Source organism: Melospiza georgiana, chromosome 1, assembly GCF_028018845.1.
Source record: "Melospiza georgiana isolate bMelGeo1 chromosome 1, bMelGeo1.pri, whole genome shotgun sequence".
NCBI lineage: Eukaryota > Metazoa > Chordata > Aves > Passeriformes > Passerellidae > Melospiza > Melospiza georgiana.
In genome coordinates, this window is record NC_080430.1 from 114,453,135 (window position 1) to 114,474,063 (window position 20,929).

Consider the following 20,929-nt stretch of genomic DNA (forward strand, 5'->3'; position numbering starts at 1 on the left):
TGCAATACTGTACTGCCTTGAAATGGTCTGTGGTCATTACCAGAATTGTACAGAAACTGTTCCTTGTCCAGAACTGCTGTGGGTATGCTTTGTAATTTAAAAACTGGGAGGGAATGTAAGTCTAGAATTCAAAATGTTCTTGATATGTTCTAGAAATGTACTGAAATAAAAAGATGCATCTGGGTGGGAACAGTTATGTAGCAGTAGGAATAAAGTGCATACATAAAGTGATGAGAAGAAATATCAGTGGGACTGCTATATAAAAGACACAAAGAAATCCTTCTTCTTTAGTCAGCATGACTGAAGTTTAATTAGGGTATTACATAAATAAATTTTAAAAAGTCAAGGGAAGAATATCAAAGGAGATGTGGCCTAGAAAATGTATTCTTTTAGAAAATATGGGGGTTATAATCCAGGAGAAAAAGAAAAATAAAAATAAATTTAAAAAAAGGTACTTCACTACCCTAAAAAATGTATAATATCACCAAAAGGGGAAAAAATTATTCCTAATTCATATAGCTAAAACAGAAGTTATTCTTAGAAGTACTAGATTAGATAATCTAAGGATAAGGAAGCCTCAACCTCAGAAATTTTTAAATACAAGAAAAAACAGCTTTTAATGAACCACTGTTTTGATATGAATGGTTGTTCTCTTGCTGACCTGGCTTTATCTCTGTTGACTTGGCTGGCCCTTTGCCTTCTGCTCAGAATTAAACTGTGAAACAGTGAATTAAACTCACACCCACAAGATATCTTATATGACTGTTCTCCTTCTGAAGCAGTCCTATGATGTTTGCACGATGCCCAGCTCATCAGTTCATCAAACACACCACGTGCACCTCATTATTAAAAATCCCTGGAGGAGGACTGGTTCAGAGTCCTCTCTAATCTGTGCATGGGACATCACATGGGAGGAGTTAATACAGAAATTCTCTTTACCATGCTACCACTGACCAGTGGAGGCATCCCAATCCAGCATCAGCCTTTGTGCTCATCAGAGGTACAGTTTTTATAGTGGTGCTGCCATAAACAGATGGGACAGAGGTAGAGAGAGTTAAGGGGAATAAAATGGTATTTACTGAAAGGCCTTCAAAGGCCACACTGTGGCTTTATCAGAGCCACGGCTTTGGGTCTGCCTGGATGGCTCCAAGATGGAAGCAAAAGAGGGCTTGGTCACAAGATCTCGCATTTTTTGTAAGTTTTGGTCCATTAACATATTGGAACTAATTGTCCAATTACAGCCCCAGCCCATGAAGTCCCATCCTTCTTATTTTCTCTCTTCAGTCCACGTTGTTTATACTCCTGGGTCTGAGATCTGGATCTGGTTGTCCTTGGGTCCCTGGCTAGAGACATTGTTGTGTCTACCTGCTCTGTGAAGAGAGCTTGCTATCAATGAACATGAATGAATCCCAGACCCACACACCAAAGCAGCACAAATTCAAAAAGAAGGAAAAAGAGAAAAAGACAGCTAAACCAAAAGGTATCACTGGTACCTTGCCTTCTAATGAGGCACCACGACCAGACTACCATTCTGGAATCCCTGGCTGATTGTCTGCAAAGAGCACTGTACCACAGGACACCCACAGGTTCAGACAGTTTGTATTCCCATGCTATCCATGCACCAGCTCATGGTGCACATGCTCTGGTGTCCACCTGTAGAAATGAGTGATTTCACATTCTCCACTGTAACAATGACATATCCTGACCGGAAGAAAACATGACCGAAAGCCTGTCTTTTAACTGCTGCTGAGTGTGATAATCACATATCCTCTGAACAGAGAGAAACACAGTTCTCCCAGAATTTTCCTGGGAAGCTGTGAGAAGCTGTGAGAAAGCTCAGAGAAAGAATTAAAACAATTATTATCTCTCTTTCTGTAACCATTGTTTATAGATATGGTTCTCCAGAGTGTGCTATTCATAGTTCTCTCTTTCTGTAACCATTGTTTGTAGATATGGTTCTCCAGAGTGTGCTATTCATAACAACAGTGTGAGAGTTTTTTACTTTGACACCAATCAAGTCTCACCTAGAGAGTCACATTATAAAAAGACCCACTACTTTCATTAAACACTTTCTGATTCACCTTCTGAAGACTGGAGTCTTTTCTTCCCATCCCTGACTCAACAGCATCAGCTGAGCTCCAGAAGTGCAGCAGTGGGGAGCTTCAGGAGCACAATTACAAAGCAACACCCAGCATTCCCAAGAAGGTACATCCAGTTCTAGAGCACTGCACCTCCTCTGTGAACCAGTGAGCAGACCTGCTTCAGGAACAGTCCCAGAGGACGAAAAGCTCCAGGACATATTCCTTCACACCTTAAGTAATGGCCCTAGGTTCTGTAAGGGAAGGGCAATTTCCAAAGCAGTATGAGAGAAAGCCATGCTTTTAATTGAAAGTACTGTGGGCTGACTTGCCGCATACCAGAGCACCTTACAAAATCTCTGCTGTTCTTGTAGTAAATAAGCCAGTTTTCCCTACATCCAGTTTTCCCTACATCCATCAGTGTTGTCATACCATCATCCAGACCCTATTTATGCATACATGGCAAGTTATGCACAAGCATCTGGGGCTTTCTGTGTGTTCTGAAAGTATAACAAATGCTTAATTTTATTTTTTGGCATGCAACATCAGGAAGAAAATGAATGATTGTGGCTGGAGCTCCTCATTTCAAAAGGAAAAATTAGAGAGGGTGATTTTAATAGGAACTGAGTCCAGCTTTGAGACTGTGGACAACTGAAAAACATAAATATCTCCCAGCCAGCCTAAAGAACTGGATTAGAACTACATCACAAAGAAGCAATTGTGTGGACTAGTTTAAAAATAGGGATTGCAACTCAGTACAATTATTAACTTTAAGGAAAGGAGGGAGGGGAGGAGGGGAGGAAGGCAGGAAGGAAGGGACAAAATAAAAAAAATAACAGAAAAATATAAAGGATAACATGTTGGAAAAATCTTTAGGGTCTTTTGAGATGTGCTTGCTATGCGCTCATAGGTGTTATCTAATCTATAAAAGTCACTAGTCAACCCATCTCATTTAAGATTGCTTTAATTATAGTGGGAGTTTGAGCAATGTCTTCATTCCGTAAAAATTGTATTTATGAGAACAAGTACAGATTTTATTAAATCAACCATCTGTATGATACATATTGAGTATAAAATAGATGATTACCATATAAATTGGAGAAAAATCTGAATCAAATATTGATCCTCCTTAACAGCTTGAAAACAGCCTAATTGTCATGGATATTGAAGGCTCTAATGGTTCAGATGAATACTATAATACATACAAAGGCAAATATTAAAGCATTTAGAAAAAACAAAACACAGGCTTTCAAGTTATTTGTTGGAAGTTGTAAAAAACTTGTAAAAAACTGTGAGAGCTCTCAGAAGTTAAAATCAAAAAAAATAGCAAAGTCTGAATAGAAAACTTCAGTGCAGTGATTAGATTGTCTGAATAAAGTCAATTTCTAACCTTTCTGGTGAAGATGAAATAAATCAAGTGAACAAGATTACACAGGGAGAAGGTGCAGCATTAATGTTATTTTTTTTTAATTGATAGCACTATAGCTGGTGGTTGGTTGGTGGGCAGGTTTGCTCTATGTTTTCCTCAGAGCCTTGTGAATAAACAAATTAACCATAAGCTCTCTGTCTAGACAATGCTATGACAGGAAAATATATAAAAGAAAGCAGTTTTCTGTTCTGCCTTCCACAGTGTACTGCAGACATACGGAAATTGAAATAGCTTTATGACTTATAGCAACAGCCATGTGTCTTACTCTTCTCCTCTACCTGGATTAGTTCATTTGCCAAACACTATAAAAGAGAATATTTGCATTTTCTCTGCTGTCCTGAGCCGAAAGGGCCAAAATTTCACCTGCCTCAAGCAGCCAGGCTTTGTGTATTATCAGGAGCAGGCAGAGCTGTTGTAACTGTAACAAATTCAAACCGCAGTGAAGATAAACAGGTCTGCCTTGCTCTGGATATGGTTGGTAAATCTTTTGCTTTCTCAGTGATGGTAAAGCAGGCAAAGGAGCATTCCAATAAACTGCATTCACAATTCTTTCATTTCCCACAGCACTTTCATCTATAAATACCTTGCCTTGGGAGCGAATTTTACTGCTGGTTCCTGACTAACACTTTGACTTTGACTAAGGGGTGAACTGAGAATAAATTTCACTCACATTATCCTTCCAGCTTAACTGCTGACCACCAGGAGCTACCAACATTAAGTTTTCCAATGTGGTGATTACCCGTCAGTCAGTTCCTTCATTTAGATTTTATTCCCATAGGCTGCTTGTAAGAATATCCAATGAAAGTGTGTGAAAGTATGTGAAGTTAAAGCATCATCCAATATTCCTGCCTCAGAGAGAAATCACAAGGAAGATGTTACCTGAATTCTATCAGCTGAAAAATCTATTCTAGTCTCCTAGGTGCTCATAGATCAACAATTAAAATACTTGCTTCAGGAATTATGCTTTCTGAAATGTTGAAATTAGTCCTATTAATACATAGATCTAAAAGGAACATTTTTTCTCCTCAAAATAGAATTTTGGATGTGTAAACCTTTAAATCATTCATGGTCTGCACATATTCTTGGAAATTGTGGTAAATTATTTTGCATTATATTTTGTCTTAAATTCTTGAAGAATTGTGATATACATTTTACTCTGCCCCTGTTCAAGAGAACATCATCTAATTTCTGCTAATTATCTTTGATCACTTCAATCCCTTATCTGGCCTATGTGCACATGTTGTTACTATTAAGTGTACTAAGCTTACTGTCATAAAAAGATTGACCTAATCTCTCTTCTACATGTTCACGATTTTGATTTTCATATTCAATGAGTTAATTGCATTAATGTTAAAGCAGACTTTGGCAAAACCCTAAATGCTCAAAGTTTTTTATATGGAAGTTGATCACAGTTAATCAGTATGTTGGGTTTTTTACACAGAAACCATTTGACATCAAAGTTGTGTTGAATAATATTTTGTCTTTTGTTCATGATATGAAATGGAATTTCACAAATTTCTTCAAAATATAAACATGAACAAGAGTAGTTATGGTTAGTGATTAAAATCTTAAGGGAAGCCAATGAAAGCATCAGCAGAAAGGATCACTTTTTGTAGTCCTTTTTCAAAATTAGGCCAGTAGACATAAAGCACATAGACCAATTATTTCTCATTGGCTCATGAGACCAATCACCTTTTATTGAACAGCACAATTTTCAGTAAGTATAAACTAAATATGGCAGGTGGTGAATAAGCTGTCTTGTACTTAAATAAGATGTTTCGAATTATTTTTAATAACTAAAAAAATCCCAGTTTAGCTATTGAGAGAGGTTTCTATTTTCAGTTACACATTTTGCAGATTTCTAAGCCTTTCAAAGCAATTTTGTGAAATCTTTCAAATTTGGTTATTATTCAAAAGCCTTCAAAACATAAAAATAAATATATTAAATCTGAAATTAAACAAGAAAATTAATTATAAAGATAATCTATTAATGCATGGTAAGGCCCTGTGCAAAAATATTTTTATCTATCTTTCCAATTAACATAATTTATGCTTTTAAAACCACTGGAAATATTAGAAACAAGTTTTAATTAAGTGAGGTTTTTTGTTTATTTCCTCCTAATGAAACGATTAGACCTAAACCATTAGACTCATGTAATTACACCATGTTTCATGTCAGCTGGTAAAATCGATTCTGCCTGATAGACCCAGGCCAGTGGTTGAATTGTCTGCATTGTTCCAGCTGCTGATCCCAAACAGCTGTGGGAAAGCCAGAAAACACCCTGCAAGGCACTGAGACAAATCAAAAGGGATTGGGGGCATCCCACTTTACGTGCTGGGAAGACAGTAAGGGTAGGATGAAACTTGCTTATCTTTTTATGTTTACAATACTGGTCTTTGCTTTCAGAAATGGGAAAAAGACTTCAGATCGTGACCCCTGTGATTCTACAACACCAGGCTATGATCAAGAGACTGAGACAGACACAGCTTAAAAAGAGTCTAGATATTTTGACTATTGATGCTGGCAAGAAGCATCCCAACCCACATGTTTCAGCATGGTGCTTTCATATATTCCCTAACGTAAACACAGAGCTTTCCCTTTGCACCCATTTCACATCTACAGGGTCTTAAACCATAGGAGAAATCACCAAATTTTTGGTTAATATTAATTTCCAAGAGATAGCCCCCTAAACTTTGGATATTCTGGTGAAAAAACCACCTTGATTTCTCATTCAATTCACAATGTGGCCTGGGATTAAGACACTGTTGTTACCTGATGGCAGTGAACAGGGCATCATGCTGAAGATATTGGAAAGCATCAACCCCTTTCAGCACCTATGGGTGCTGATACTGACAGCCATTAACACCTGTCTGCTGGCAACTTGTCCATGCCTGTGACTCCATCTCAGACAGCAGGTATTTTTGACTCATATAGTCCTGGATCCGTTTAAAGTTTCAGTTCATATCTCAAACACTAATAACATTGTGCTCCTATTAATTTTAGAGTAAATGACTCGACTTTTAGAACTGAGTGCAGATGGTTAATCTAATGAACAGACTTGCTTAAAAATAAAAATATAATAGCAATGGTACATGTGATAAGAATGACAATTTGTGTTAAACAAGGATCTTGGTTACTTTCATGGTATTTAAAGACATCATAAGACATGTAAAGGGCACTGTTACTTGCCACAGCTCAGCCATCTTTGCAGAGTGGAAAATCAAGGAGAGGAACAAAAGAAAAGAGCTATTGTACATGACTTCTTCATGTGGAGTGTATCCTTCAGGGACCAAAGGGAGGGTACTCACATACTACAAAACAGTAAATGAAAATATGAAAGAAATACATTCAAGAATTAACTCTGACAACTTCATGGTTTTTTAGTCTCTCTACAAAACAAGTTAAGAAAAAAAATGTAGTCCTGGATAATTCCTTTTCCCCAGTTGTTTGATGATATCTCCCTCATCAATTTGGTTTTATTTTAAGAAACAGTGCCTAGTGGTATCTGTATAGAAAAATAGTTTTCCCAGGCAATCCACTTTCCTGCAGCATTACTTTGTGTGCTGATTATTTCAGAGCATTCACGTCCTTTTTTCATTTCACACTGAAGGAAGTAATTTATTCCATTGTACATGGCTCTGTCCCGTCCTCTTCACTTCCTCTTTTGCCCTCAATTTCACTGTGCTGTGCTCTGTGTATTTCTATCAGCCATCACAAACCCCCAGTTGTCACCTTTAATGCTGCTGCCTGTTGTGAGAAGTGGACAGTGTGGGGCAGCTCCCTGCCAGCTCCCTGCCCCACCAGAAATCCAGCAGGAGGAGGTCAGCCTTTACACCACAGAATGAATGACTCCGAGTGAAACTGCTGCTCACAGCCCTGCAGCTTTGCAGTGCTGTGGAAGCACAGTGGTCAGCTCTAAATTTGGCAGCAGGGTCTGCTGGAAGGTCAGCACACTCCTGCTATGCATTCATCCACTGTGTTCCTTGTGAAGGAATCACTGGGATTGTTCCCCAGAATAACTGATTCCACTGTGCTCCAGCTGGCGTGCAGTGGGCAAGACACCATTTACGCACTGAAGAGGCCTCACACTCCCATTTACACCTGTGCACATGTATGTAAATAAAAGTATATATTTATATATATATAAAATGCAGGTATAAAGAATATCAGCCAACTCCATCATGCTCTTGAATCTGTGAGCTAATTTTGCCTCAGCTCCAAAATGACTGCCCACCAAATGAAAGCTCTGTTCCAGCAGAACAGCAGCCATGCACTCTGCATCTGAATATCCTCGAGTGAAAACAGAGCAATGTGAATTCTACTATTTAACAGAAGCTGGATGAAAGAAGTCTGTTTCCAACTGTACTCACTCACTGTGATGTTCAGAAAAATCAACAATTAGAAGGATTAGGAAATCTGCGAAAAAGACAATTTTGGATCATAGCTTTGTAATTATAATGCACAAGAATATCTAAGCTGGTTTCTCATTCAGAACACTTAAAATAGAACTTTAAATTGTGTTAGAATATTCAGCTCCAACTGATTATTTTTTGTTTATCTGGGCTATGCTTCAACAAACATTGCAAAGAGAAAATTACAGGGGAAATCTTTATCAATAGTAGCAGAAGTCTTAGTGGGGAAAAAAGAAGATGTACAATATTAAAATCAAATTCCTCCATCAAGGCAAATCAGGGATATATTGAAAAAACATCACAGCAATGTTTTTCTTTTGATTGCAATTTTTTACTGATTCAAGCAGAATGGAAGTGAAATAAAGTTATTTTGCAATTACCCTAACCAGTAACTTCTCATTTTCTTCTGTAATTATATTTATTCTAACTCTTCAAATTTCAGCAAAGTAATTGTATGTACAGGAGTATACAGACATGTAAAAACATAAGCTATTAATAGTGACCAACTGAAAAAATTACAATTTATAAGATGGTATTGAAGTCCACAGTTACACCAAACCCCTAAAAATCTTCTGGTGGCACTGTGAAAACCCCAAGAGTCTTATGCATGAATTCAGCAGCACCAAAGTATTAGAAATGCTTGTGACAAAACAGATTGCTACATTTTGCCTCCAGCTCATTAATTCTGTAATTATTTTTTAAGCTTCTCTTTTTTAAAACTGAGAAAAATGTTTTCTTTTATACATCATATGTATTCAAATAACCATGTCTCACAATTTTCATTTCTGCCTGTGTTTTTTACAGTATGAAAAATGCAAGCACAGGCATGAAATATTCATCTATGACATCAGGGAAAAATAAAAGCAGATTTCCCAAAAAAAACCACAAGGGCCAACATAATTTTAAATGAGCATGTGTAAACAAACTATGCAACATATTAGTGTTTGCCCACAGCCTATATGCAATTCTTACGTTTTGCACGTGTTTGGATTGATGGCTGTTCAAATCTAAAATTTCAGCTTTATGCCTAAATTTACTGACTAATGAAAGTCATTAAATATGTTCACCTTCAACCTGTCCTTTATCCTCTTCCACCCTGGAGCCCATAATTTCTTTTCATTATGAAAACATAGGTTACAGCAAGATAGAAGAAGGGAATCAGCAGGAAGGCAGGAGAAACACAAAGAGCAGCCCAATACTTTAAAGTTTTGAAACTTTGATATGACACTTTGTAATACAGTATCCATATTTATCTTTTATTTATCATCATACACACTCTGCTTAGAGAAATCAACCTCAGTTTTGTGTTTTGTGATTATCTAACTGGAAAAATAATATCAGAATTAAGAACAAACACACATTGCTTATACAAAAATATGTTTCATTTCAAAATACAACAGTTTAATAACAAGCACACCCTCATTTACTCTCAGTTCAGGGGTATAGTTTTTGGGAAGGTGAAGTTGTTTATTTGTTTCTTTCTAGAAAGCTGACGGCACTGATGATTGCATATATCAAAGCAGCTCTAAAAAAATTATCAGAGGCTCCATTAATTTTATAATCTTTCAGAAAATATCAAATCACCTTCTTCAGGTACTCAGTGGGAACTCAAATACCATATGGCACTAGTTTAAAACTCGAAGTTCTGTGGAGATGACAAAAGAACTCTAAGACTGCAGTGTATTTCATTCCTAGGATCAGTGAACAGGCTAACAAAAAAACAGGCACACCTGAAATTGCACTGGTCTCTGTGAATTAGAGAAGCTGGGAACTGCCACTGTTAATTACAGTTTAAAGAGCTTGGAGTTAATCCAGGTGATTAAACACATGCTTATAGTGCCCTGAGCCTGAGCATTTCCGTAGGGAAATGCCCCATTTTTCACACCCGATGGGAGTTAGAATTCACCCCCAGGCACCCACAAGTGCAGAGAACTTCTGGGGAGCTGCTGAGCCCCCTTGCCTTGCCAAACGAGTCAGACTGTAGGAAGGGAATTAGTGATTAATTTCCCTGCTGCTGGCACAAGGCAGGTGGGTACCACACAAAATTAAGGCATAACCTGCTCTGTAGCCTGTGTCCACCCACTTATAGCCGATGGTGGCGAAGTGCCTACCCAAGTCCAGCAGCTGGTGGCAAAGGCAGGCTAAGATTCAAAGTCTGGGCTGCTTTTCTAGTGAAAACATTTCGTGCCTATTCACTTCTCACTTTACTCTGCCCCTGGCTAAGACAGGATGTGCTCTGTGTTTTGTTCTGGTTTTTAAGGACTCAGAAAATAGATGTATCTTTTGCCTCCAGTTGTGTTCCTCAATCTAATGTGCTATTAAGGAGAAAAGCTTCAATTTTCTTTCCACCGCTAATGAAGCAAGTGAGTATTTGGCTTGCTTCTTCAATCAGAGCTCTAGTAATTGAAAGAAAAAGGATTAAAAAGTACAAAAGAGTGCTCTTAGAAGAAGATGCATGTCCTTACATGTCCCCAGCATCACTGTTTTGTAAACAAGCCAGTCAGATTTCAGTCCTATAGGCAGAATTCACAATAAAACTGAGATGGTTTTGCTCAATATCACTACAATCACTTCTAGAGTTGTCATCAAATGTGGGAACAACTTAATGAAGGAGCTGTGCTTTGCAAGTTTTGTGCTTAATATTTGATCCCTGAAAGCTGCCTGTAATGAGAGTTGCTTTGATATATGCAATCATCATGCTCTAAAAAGAAGGCCAAACAATGGACAGAGAACAATTATCTTCAATGACTATAGTCCAAACAAGTGTTCAATCAAATCAGATGCAAACAAGACTTTCCTCAGCTGAGAGCAGAGAGATGTAAAAAGAAAAGTGTTTCCAAATCAAAGTAAAAGTTCAAAGGAGATTCAGTAAAGGAAAAATGGCTTGGGCTCACAGAATTACACAAGAATCTTTGCAAAAGAGAAGAGATTAAAGGTGTGCTTGTTCTGCCAGCTGAACTATCAGCTGTACTTAGAAAAGGAAATCTGAAACAGAGACCTCTTTCTTTATTAACTTCTCTCAATAATTGTATATAAGTGATAACAATACAAAATTCACTGGCAATACAAGAAAGATTTTTTTACTTCTCATATTTGTAATCTCTAAATATGAAAAAAATCACTACAGAAAAGTGAAAAATATTATTGCAGCTTTAACACAGAAAATATTCTATGCCCAGTGTTGATTTTTATGACACATTTTTCTTGTGCTGTTTCAAAATACAAATTAAGTTTTCCTCCATAACACCAGGCTTAGATTCAGTCCACAATTGAATCTAGAAACTAAAGCTACTTTGGATGGTCTATTAGATTAAGTTATCTCAACTTCCTTTAAGTGAGATTACCATAACCACATAGGTAAACATTTGGTTTTATGCAGTGGAAAAGGAAGGAAGAATTGGCAGTTTATTTAAATTGCATTCTTAAAGGGGTGGTTCTTCTCTCATAACATTTGTGGGTCTTGATAACAGCTGAAGGTGTCAAAGTAAGAATGCAGACCACCAGGTGAAACACTTTGGTTAAAAGGATCTACATGAAATTGTTATGTTTTCAAAATCCAAGAAGCAAAAAGAGACACAGTACCCCAACAAGAGATTATGACTCTGAAAAGGACCCAGATTGTTTCACCATGTGCAAAGAAGGAATTCAGGATCCTGTTAAAAGTCTGCTACTGTTTGGATAAAATTTAAAATTGCTGATATACAATGAATGATCTCAACTAGCTCCCACCAGTGCCACTCAGAGGACAAGATGCCCTTTTACTTCTGCACAGTCCTCCTCTCCTTTAGACACAAATTAGTTTGAAGAGAAAAACAGCTCTTCTTTTGCTTATGCAACTGATACTGTTTTACAATAGGACAACAAGAATGTGTAAAATAAAGCAAGCAATAATTTGTACCTTTTTCATGGACATGTTGAACATATGGCAATGGGGAAATTATTTTGTTGATTTCTACATTCATAAATTTCTTTTCAAATTGGCAGAGAGGAAATTTTCTATTCTTCCAAACCCAGACATGATCTATTTCCTGATGCTGCTTTGAAAAATAATTGCATATGATATGTTTGCAAATTCCTATGTTTGCATATCCTTATTTTGGCATTCATTCAGACATTCGAAAAAATGTACAGTTCAAAATCAGGCTATCTTATACAGTGCCAATAGCAACACTTAGGTTAAGAAAACAACTGCAATCACATTCATGAGATTACAGAATAATACACTAATTTTCTGGAGTTAAAAAAAAAAAAAAGGAAGAAAAAAGTCAAAGTCACAAAATCCCCATCAACTAAAAGGTCATTCCAGTTTTTCTTCACTTCCTTTTCCTCAGGCAATAGAATTCAATTATAATAATGTACTTCATTTGTGCATTTTATCATTTCTGCTAATGTATTTGGCAGTTCATTTGGAAATTAATTTGGATCAACTTTCAGCTTTTCATAAAAGTACTGAAGAAACAGGGTATTGGACAAGATCCAAGCTAAGTCCAGACAAAATCACAGAATCATTAAGGTTGGAAAAGACATCTTAGTTCACCAAGTCCAACCATTAACCAGCACTGAAATGTTCATCACTGAACTGCCCAAGTGCCACACCTACAGGCTTTCTGAACACTTCCAGGGGTGGGGATTTTACCACTTCCCTGGGCAGCTTGTTTCAATGCTGTCAACCCTTGCCATGAACAAACTTTTCCTAAATTTCCCTAAACTTTTCCAACCTAAACATTCCCTAGCAAAACCTGAGCTTATACCCTGAGCTCAATCATTTAGAGCATGGTGCTAATAATGCCAAGGTCAAGAGTCCAACTCTAAAGTGGAAGGCTCCTGTATGGGGGCCCTGGATGAGCCTTTCACGTAAGAGTTGGACTCCATGATCCTTGTGGGTCCCTTCCAATGCAGAATATTCTGTGACTCTGTGATTTCCTTTGCACCTATCAGTTGTTACCTGGGAGAAGAGACCAACCCCCATCTTGCTGCAACCTCCTTTCAGGTAGTTCTAGAGAGCCAGCAGGTCTCTCCTGAGCCTCCTTTTCTGCAAGCTAAAACCTTTCAGCTCCCTCAGCTGCTCCTCATCACATCTGTGGCAAAGACACTTCCCCAGTTCCATTGCCCTTCTCTGGACATGCTCCAGCACCTCAGTATCTTTCTTGTAGCGAGAGGCCTGAAGCTGAACACAGGATTCAAGGTGTGGCCTCTCAAGTGTAGAGTACATTTTGTGTTCTTAAACACACTCTATAATTTTGGTGTCAACAAGATGGCTGGCAGGAATGCTTAGCCCCATATCATGTCAAGAGATCAAAATATCTTTACCTATAAATCTCTTCTTAAATTTTTAAAGCCTCTTATTGAAAGAAATATTTGGAAGAGATGAAAGCTGGATTAAAAATACTGTTGGAAAATAAGAATTTTTGCTTTTAGAAATCATGCAAATCACTTACATAATACTTGACAGTTATGAACAAAGGAGGTCTCTGCTCTGAAATGCTGAAGGTCTAAAGCTCATTTGAAATAGTGAAAAAAAGGTTACTTTATTCGTAGATAATGGAATAAGATCCTATAATCAAAAATAGATTATAAAACATAGAAAATTCTGTGAGACATTGAACGTCATAATTTTTACAAAATAGTCTTCATTTTTCTAGCTACAAATACTGTCCTCTCACATGTTATTCCTTACAATGAAAATAAAATTCTAAGATGAACTACAAAGCAACACACTAAATGACGTAAGCAGAGCCAGTGAGAAGACTGAATTAAAATGATACAGCACTCGACAGCAGGTACAAAATAAAAACCAAAACCCCCAAAATATATAATTATTTTATAAACTTCAAGTTAAAAAAATAAGAAGAGAATGAACTTCTGGCAGGATACAGAAACCTGAAATGAACTGAAAATAGGCAGTTCTGAGCAAAAGGCTGATGTAGAAGTGTGTAAATGTTAAGGTGTCAAAAGGCATCCAATGCTCCAGAGGATGAGAGCAGAACTACTAATGACACAATAGCAAATCTTATGCCAAAAAGCATAAAAAATACATCAAATGTTGTTACAAAAGTGGCAAATGGCACGTGAAGCCAAATGGCATCACAAGCAGGATGATTTGGTCTTTCTGTTACTCTGACTCACATCTTCTTCCATGTGAGAGCCCTGCAGTGCAGAGCAGAGATGCTGAACTCAAAATTGTTTGCTCTCTGGGTCAACAAGAAACTTCCTTTCCATCAGGATTTATGAAGACACACACAGCAGAGGTGGAAGACTGAAGACCATGGGACCCAATCAGACTGTGTTGTTTTATATTTCTTATACCTGGGTTTCTATTACCATGTCCAATTATTATCAGAGGTGCTTCGTGAAGTTATCACAGGTTTTTATAGATGCTTACATAGGTAGTGTAGTTTCTAGGCATGTCAAAATAGTATTGAATTCACATAAGAGTCATAGCATCTAAAACACATTATTATTATTATTTTTACCTGTTCATGATTTTTCTTAGAAGATTCAAGTTATATATCTAAGTTGTAAGATTTCTGCAGAAATCTTCAAAAACTCCTATGAAATGAAAGAAAGGCCTTAACTTTTACTTTTTCTTTTTTTTTTTCAGATTTGCTTCATTTTTTTTTTTATGGTTTTCCATACAGGGAGAAAATCCCTGATAACAACCAAAATAAAACCTGAACCCCAATATGCACCAGTTCTCTAAAGAGAAGAAGTGGCTGACACAGGGGGAACTGAGCCTTGTTGAGGTAGCTTATTATGCAGTACTTTGGGTAGAATTGGCAGAAGCAAAGATTAAACAATTTACTCTCTCAGCCTGTATAATATTCTGCAAGCCATCACCAGTTTCGGTTCTCAAATCCATAAAACAAACATGAGGGATATCAACATGTTACTGTCCCATCCACCTCTTGTTTCAGGATGTCTTAATTGCACCTGATCTGGCAGGGGGCCAGTTTTGCATAGACTGGGATGAAAAGATAACTTTGTTTGGATTTTTTATACCCCTTTAAATATCCTTCCTAATCCTTAAAAAAACCAAACAAACCACAACTCACCAAAAAAAAAAAAAAAAAAACCCCAACAATTAGATAAAGCAAAACAAAACCCAAGCATTTCTATTAGTTAGTATTTTTTTTCCTGTTTAGTCCATAATGAGTGAGTAATAGGGATAGCTGAAGAGTCACTCCTCTATCTTGGATGTAGCCCAGACCATCTGGCACCATCCCAAGACTCTTCATCCTCAGAGCACTTAAACAGCAGCAACTGAGCAGAGGAGAGTGGGGGAAAAAAAGTACAGAAGATTTATGAAAGCAGTAAATGCAATGAGACTTAGAACACAGTGAATTATTAGTTGCAAATTAATCTTATCTGAAGGTCAGACCAATCCAACTGTTTGTAGATCACGTGAAAATTGATTCTAGTTTCTGGCAAATTGCTATTCTTACTTTTAATTGAATGAGACAAATCGTCTATTTTCTCCTAATACAATTTTGCCTTTTTCACTTTTCATTTCATGTGGGGTCTGCCCTGGATAGAGCATGACTTCTGACTTAAAGGAAGATTGATTTTGGTAAAAGCAGTCTCTTTTTTTCCATAGGTAGCTACTTCTGCTATCATAAGGAATTGTGTGAATTGCTGAATCAAAAAGTTCTGAAAATTTAAAGGGATTTTTGCTACAGCATATTTTCAATGCAGTAATAACAATTTTTACTAATGGAAAAAGCTGAAAATACAAGAACAAAAGTATTAAAAGACATTATTTCATATATATATATGCATGTTTATATATCTGTATTACTACATATTTATTTTTCACAAGTATGTTCTCTCAGTCAGATTTCAATAAGTAAAAATAAAGAGTGAAACACTTCTATATTCTTGAATTCTCTTCTTCCACCTGACAAACAGGAAGTAGAGGTGTTAAATTTTTTATTATTATCCCCTTAATTGATAGGTAGTGAAAAACAGACAGAAAAAAATACTTTTTATTGAGGGTAGAGGGAAGGCAACCTTCCAATTTTTTTAAGTCTTACTTTAAATTTGTCTTCTGCAGAGAGCTTACCTTCATTTGATGCAGAAGTCAGAGATGGGGTGGATGAAGTGGGAAGGGGACAGAGAAATATGTCTGCTCATAAAAGGAGTCACTATGGGAGCTAAAACAGCTATTCTTTTCACATTTATAGGCTTCTTTTTCTTTTATTTGTTTCAGTGTGTGATTGAGATCAAGAAAAGCATTACTTGAAGGACTCCACTAAATCTGCATGGGTGGACATGACTCCATTCCATGTACTTTTCTGGACAATAACTAATTAGATTGGAGCTTTTACCAAATATGAGGACTACACAGATTTACATGTATCACACTGACAGTGAAAAACCAGCACTTTTCTGGGATTAAAAAGACATCTAATTGTCTCACATAAGCATATGCATCAGAGAGAATTTCCACATGCTTTCCCAAAAAAGAGCAAGGACAATAAATCAAAGTACTTTGCAGACACCACCTGAAGTGTAGCCTTGTATTTGTAGGGACTGCTTCAGGATATGAAGCTGATTTCATTTGATAACTAGTCTTTGCAGCACAGGAGCAGAAAAACAAGGCTTCTGGCAGAAAAATCAGAAAAGTAGACAAAAAAATAGATCCTGAAATCCCTGCTGTGATCATTTTTAATTTGCTAGTTTAAGAGATGGGACTTTCCTGCCAAGACAGTGTACTTTTATATATTTGTGCAAGAGCCTGGGAGTAGAAATACTCCTGCAGCAAATAGATAGCAGTTATTTTCCTTTGATAGAATTTTTTATCTTTTTAATACACTGAGAAAGTAACCCCCACAGTCAAATAAACAAAAAGATACCATTACCATTTAGACTTATCAGTGCCTACCTGTAGCATCATGTGCTCTGGTTTATTTCCCATCCCACAGAGTACTGTTGCCTGCCAGCACAGATTTTCTGCCCTCAGACTTTGGAAACACAACATCTGGCTCCTTATACAAGGATTTTCATCTTTTTGGACACTGCCTGCTGGAAGGAGGAAAGGGTTCCTATACTGGATCAAATTTGTAATCAAAGGAAGAAAACTGATTTATTTGCTTGAAATCACCTGACTAACTTGAAAGTACCATTAGATGCAGCTTTGTAAGGGGTACTCATTTCCTGAAATCACAGCCTAAAGGTTATCCTGTGAGACAGAGAAATTTTAATAGTCATATTTTTTGAGGTTTAGTTAAGTGAAATTTTCTGAGAACTGAACTCCAGTATAGATTTTTTGAATTCAGTAAATCAAATACATCTCTGATAAATCTGTAAATATTTTCAACTGATACTTTCTGTAAACACATCTGACTACTCTTCCAAGACTGTATGAAAAACATTTGCAATTAGAATAACTGAATAACTTCCTTGAACATTAGTACAATTTTATGCCTTTACCTGCATTAACTCTGTAGGCATTTTATGAGCAAAATGCATTAAGTGTTTGCTCACATGAGTAAAGAGCTGCTTCCTTGAACCACTACAATGTATATCTCATTATTTTATAATCTCTTTACAGAGTAGTATAGACTTGAAATATTAAATTTACCAGTCTACTGCTCTTTATATTCTACTTCCATCTCAAGAATTTATATATTTTCCACTCAAATTCCTCCTCCCTCTTATTTGTAACCTCATGAAGGCATCACATAAATGAAAGTTAGTTTATTTTTTCCAGCTGCATCACTAGGTAAAATAAAAGATATTACTCAGCTGCATAAGTTCTGTTATATCCTTAGACTATCATGACCACAACATCCTACTTTGTTTTAGCAAGTACAGTCAAATTGTAAAAAGGAATGTTGTTTGCTTTTATTATATAATGACACCTTGATATGTAGAGCCAGTTGTAATGAAGGAAACAGAGAAACTCCTACATTTGTGGCTCTAAAAGAGCCCAAACATTGACCTTCATTGAAATTTATTCAGTTCTAACAGAATTAATATTGCTCAAAGCTAAGATAAGCTGTGCTTCCCTGATATTTTGACAATATTTCTTTTTTTTTTTTTTTTTAGTTTATATTTCTTAGTGAAAATTAATTCCATCCAAAGCAGTAGGCTTATGCAAAGTTGCCTTAGGCTGGTTGAAATTTAAAAACAAAACAAAACAAACCTTTTGACAATAGGTGATAATAGGATTTAGAGAATACTTAATGCTTCTCAGTGGTAAGCACCACATCAGTTGTCCACAGTTCCCAGAGTGTAAGAAAGAGTTTGGTGTTACCTGTGTGGGGTCCACCTGCCCCATTCCCTCCAGCGTTATGGGGAACCACAGCTGAGACAGGAATTTTTCACTGAGTTTCTTACAAAGGAAGAATAAATGAGTTACTACAGGAAACAGAGTCCTCAAGCACCCTTCAGTGATATCTATATCTATATCATCTATATCATCTATATCTATCTCTATATCTGCACATTTTTTCCAGCACAAGACCAACCCTCCACTGAATAGTAAAAGATTTCTGCAGGGTTAAATGAAAACTTCATGGGGCAGAGAGAGTCAATGGCAGGAAAACGAGGGCCAATCTTAACCAAAACTAAAGATTGGCAAAGTCCAGACATAGGAATCATCAAAAGGACCACCCTTCTGAGCGGCAGCAAACAGCTTACATCAGCTTAACTCTACAGGATAAAAGCATTCCTGTCCAGCAACAGGTGGCCAGTGACTACTGTTTGTTGAACAACAATGGTTTATGGCCAACGCTGGCCAGAAAAAGGTGTGTTTTAAGTGATGGATGAGGTTCAATTTTCTTTCATTCCGGTATAAACATGCAGGTTCGTAGATGACAGAACAAAGTTAACGTGTAGATGAAGTTTGGGATAAATTCTTAGGGTAAAAACATAAGTAATTCAGACATCCAAATGATACTCTGTGGTTCTAGGTTTGAGCTGCACTTGTCAATTTTCAGATCCCCATTTTATAAACTAAGTTAATGCTTTATACTTAATTAATTTGTTGGGAATATACAAAGCTATATATTTTCCTCCCTAAAAGAAAAAAAAATAAAAATAAAAATATATAGCCTCCCCCCACCCACCTGCCATGTTTTCCTTCTTAAAAACAAAACAAGAAATCAGAAAAGAAAAATAAATTGACTAATATGGTAGCATCTTAAATTAAAGCCTGGATGAATAACCATGGGACTGACACATGCAAACTGAGCACAACGGGTGAAGACTGTTCAGGTATTAATCACAAAGTGCTAGAAATAGTCCAGATGACAGAGTAAATACCCACTGGCAAACATGATTTGAAAAGCCTTCACTTTGCATTTCAAGTTTCCATGCAAGCTTAATAGAAGTAAAAAAGGCAAAATCTACTGATTCTTCTTAAGCAATAGAGTCTGACAGTTCAGATAACTTTAGGATGGGGCCCTGGACTTGACAAGAGAAACAAAAAAGCAGAACAAAAATGCATAAACTGCTTTGGGCTTTCCTATTTTTAATATCTCCTGATTAATGAGAGTTCTCAATCACAGAAAGGGGTTTGGGGATCTTGCACACAGAGCCACAAGAAAAAAGTGAAATCAGAATGGTTTCAACAAAAACCTCTTCGACAGGATGATAGCTTAGATCCATCTCCTGAAAAGCAAAATGTAACCTGAGGATTTCTACCACACCTGAGCCAGGAGGTTTTGAGGGTCACCTCCTTGTTTGCTCCCCAGCAGTGGAAAAGTTTTGCAGCTGGTGGATTCTTCGACAGAGAAATGGAAAACATGCAGAGGCATTTGTACCTGCTGGGTCCTGGGCTAGCTGAGAAGCACCAGGCAGTCTAAAAAGTAGGCAAAATGTGTAGTGAGATGTTTCCAAGCTGTGTATTGATGGCATCCCCTTTCAGGCATATTTGGGCCTTTAGGTTTTGGAGCCAGGATCTTAAGCTCCCTTTGCCAAATCTTTTGAGGGAAACATCCTTTCTGGCTTGTGGATCCAAGTGAAACAAAACAATCGGGTTTTCTTCATTGAGCCTATCTAATCAGAAAACCTGACAGGTAACTGAAAGTTAGATAATTTGAAAAATGTAACATCTAAGGGCTTTTTCTTTTTTATTTATGAGGTTTTAAAAAAAAATCTCATGTAATTGAAGCCTTGCAAAAACTGTAATTTGTATGCAGTAAGATTTAAATGGAAAATTTCTACCAAGTAGTTGATTTGCAGAGTGTCAAGCACCAAAAGCTTTATCTGAAATCAATAAAGACTTCTGGTACATCCCATTTCAGGTAATTAAACCTTGCATGACTTCTTTGAGAATGTTATGTGGTGTTTTATTCAGTTTTGTAGTTGTTTTCAGACTTTCCCAATTTCCACAGAAGTTGTTTTTGTGGTATTTGTTTCTTTCCACCAGCCACTCTGAGAAATTAGTTTTCAGCCTACGGTTCCTTAATAAACAATTAACATTTCCATGCAATTTAGTGTGGAAGAATTTAAAAAGTAAGAGCCTGTTTTTGCTGTTACTTGGTTGGATGAAGGTCTTTTGTCCTGAAGAATAATTGTTGTCAAATATATAAAACAAAAGAGTTTAAAAGGAAGGTTGTGCTTCCTATGGAGCAAAACCAGTCTTTGAACTTTCATTTGAAATTCTTTCCAAAACAGGGATATTTTACAAATAGCTGGCAGTGGAACAATGCCAGGTTTTAGCTTTGCTTGTAAATATATTTCAATGTCTATTTCAGTGACGACTGTAAAAATGAAAGTTCTTTCAACTTTGCAAGTTAAAAAGAGCAGAATAAACTATTAACCATGTTACAGATGCTGCAGTGCCCTGCAGGTTGCTGACCCACATATACCATCATCATCATCATCATCCATTGCATTCACTCTTTTGAGCCCAGCCATGGCTTCACAGAGTGTCGGGTGCTTTTGAGCTGCAGCAATTGTGTATAGACACTACATCACTTTCTATGTCACTACATGTGACAGAAGACATCAGACCTTAATCTTTGTTTCTTCTGGAGACAACAGAGACAGGGCACCTTTGAAT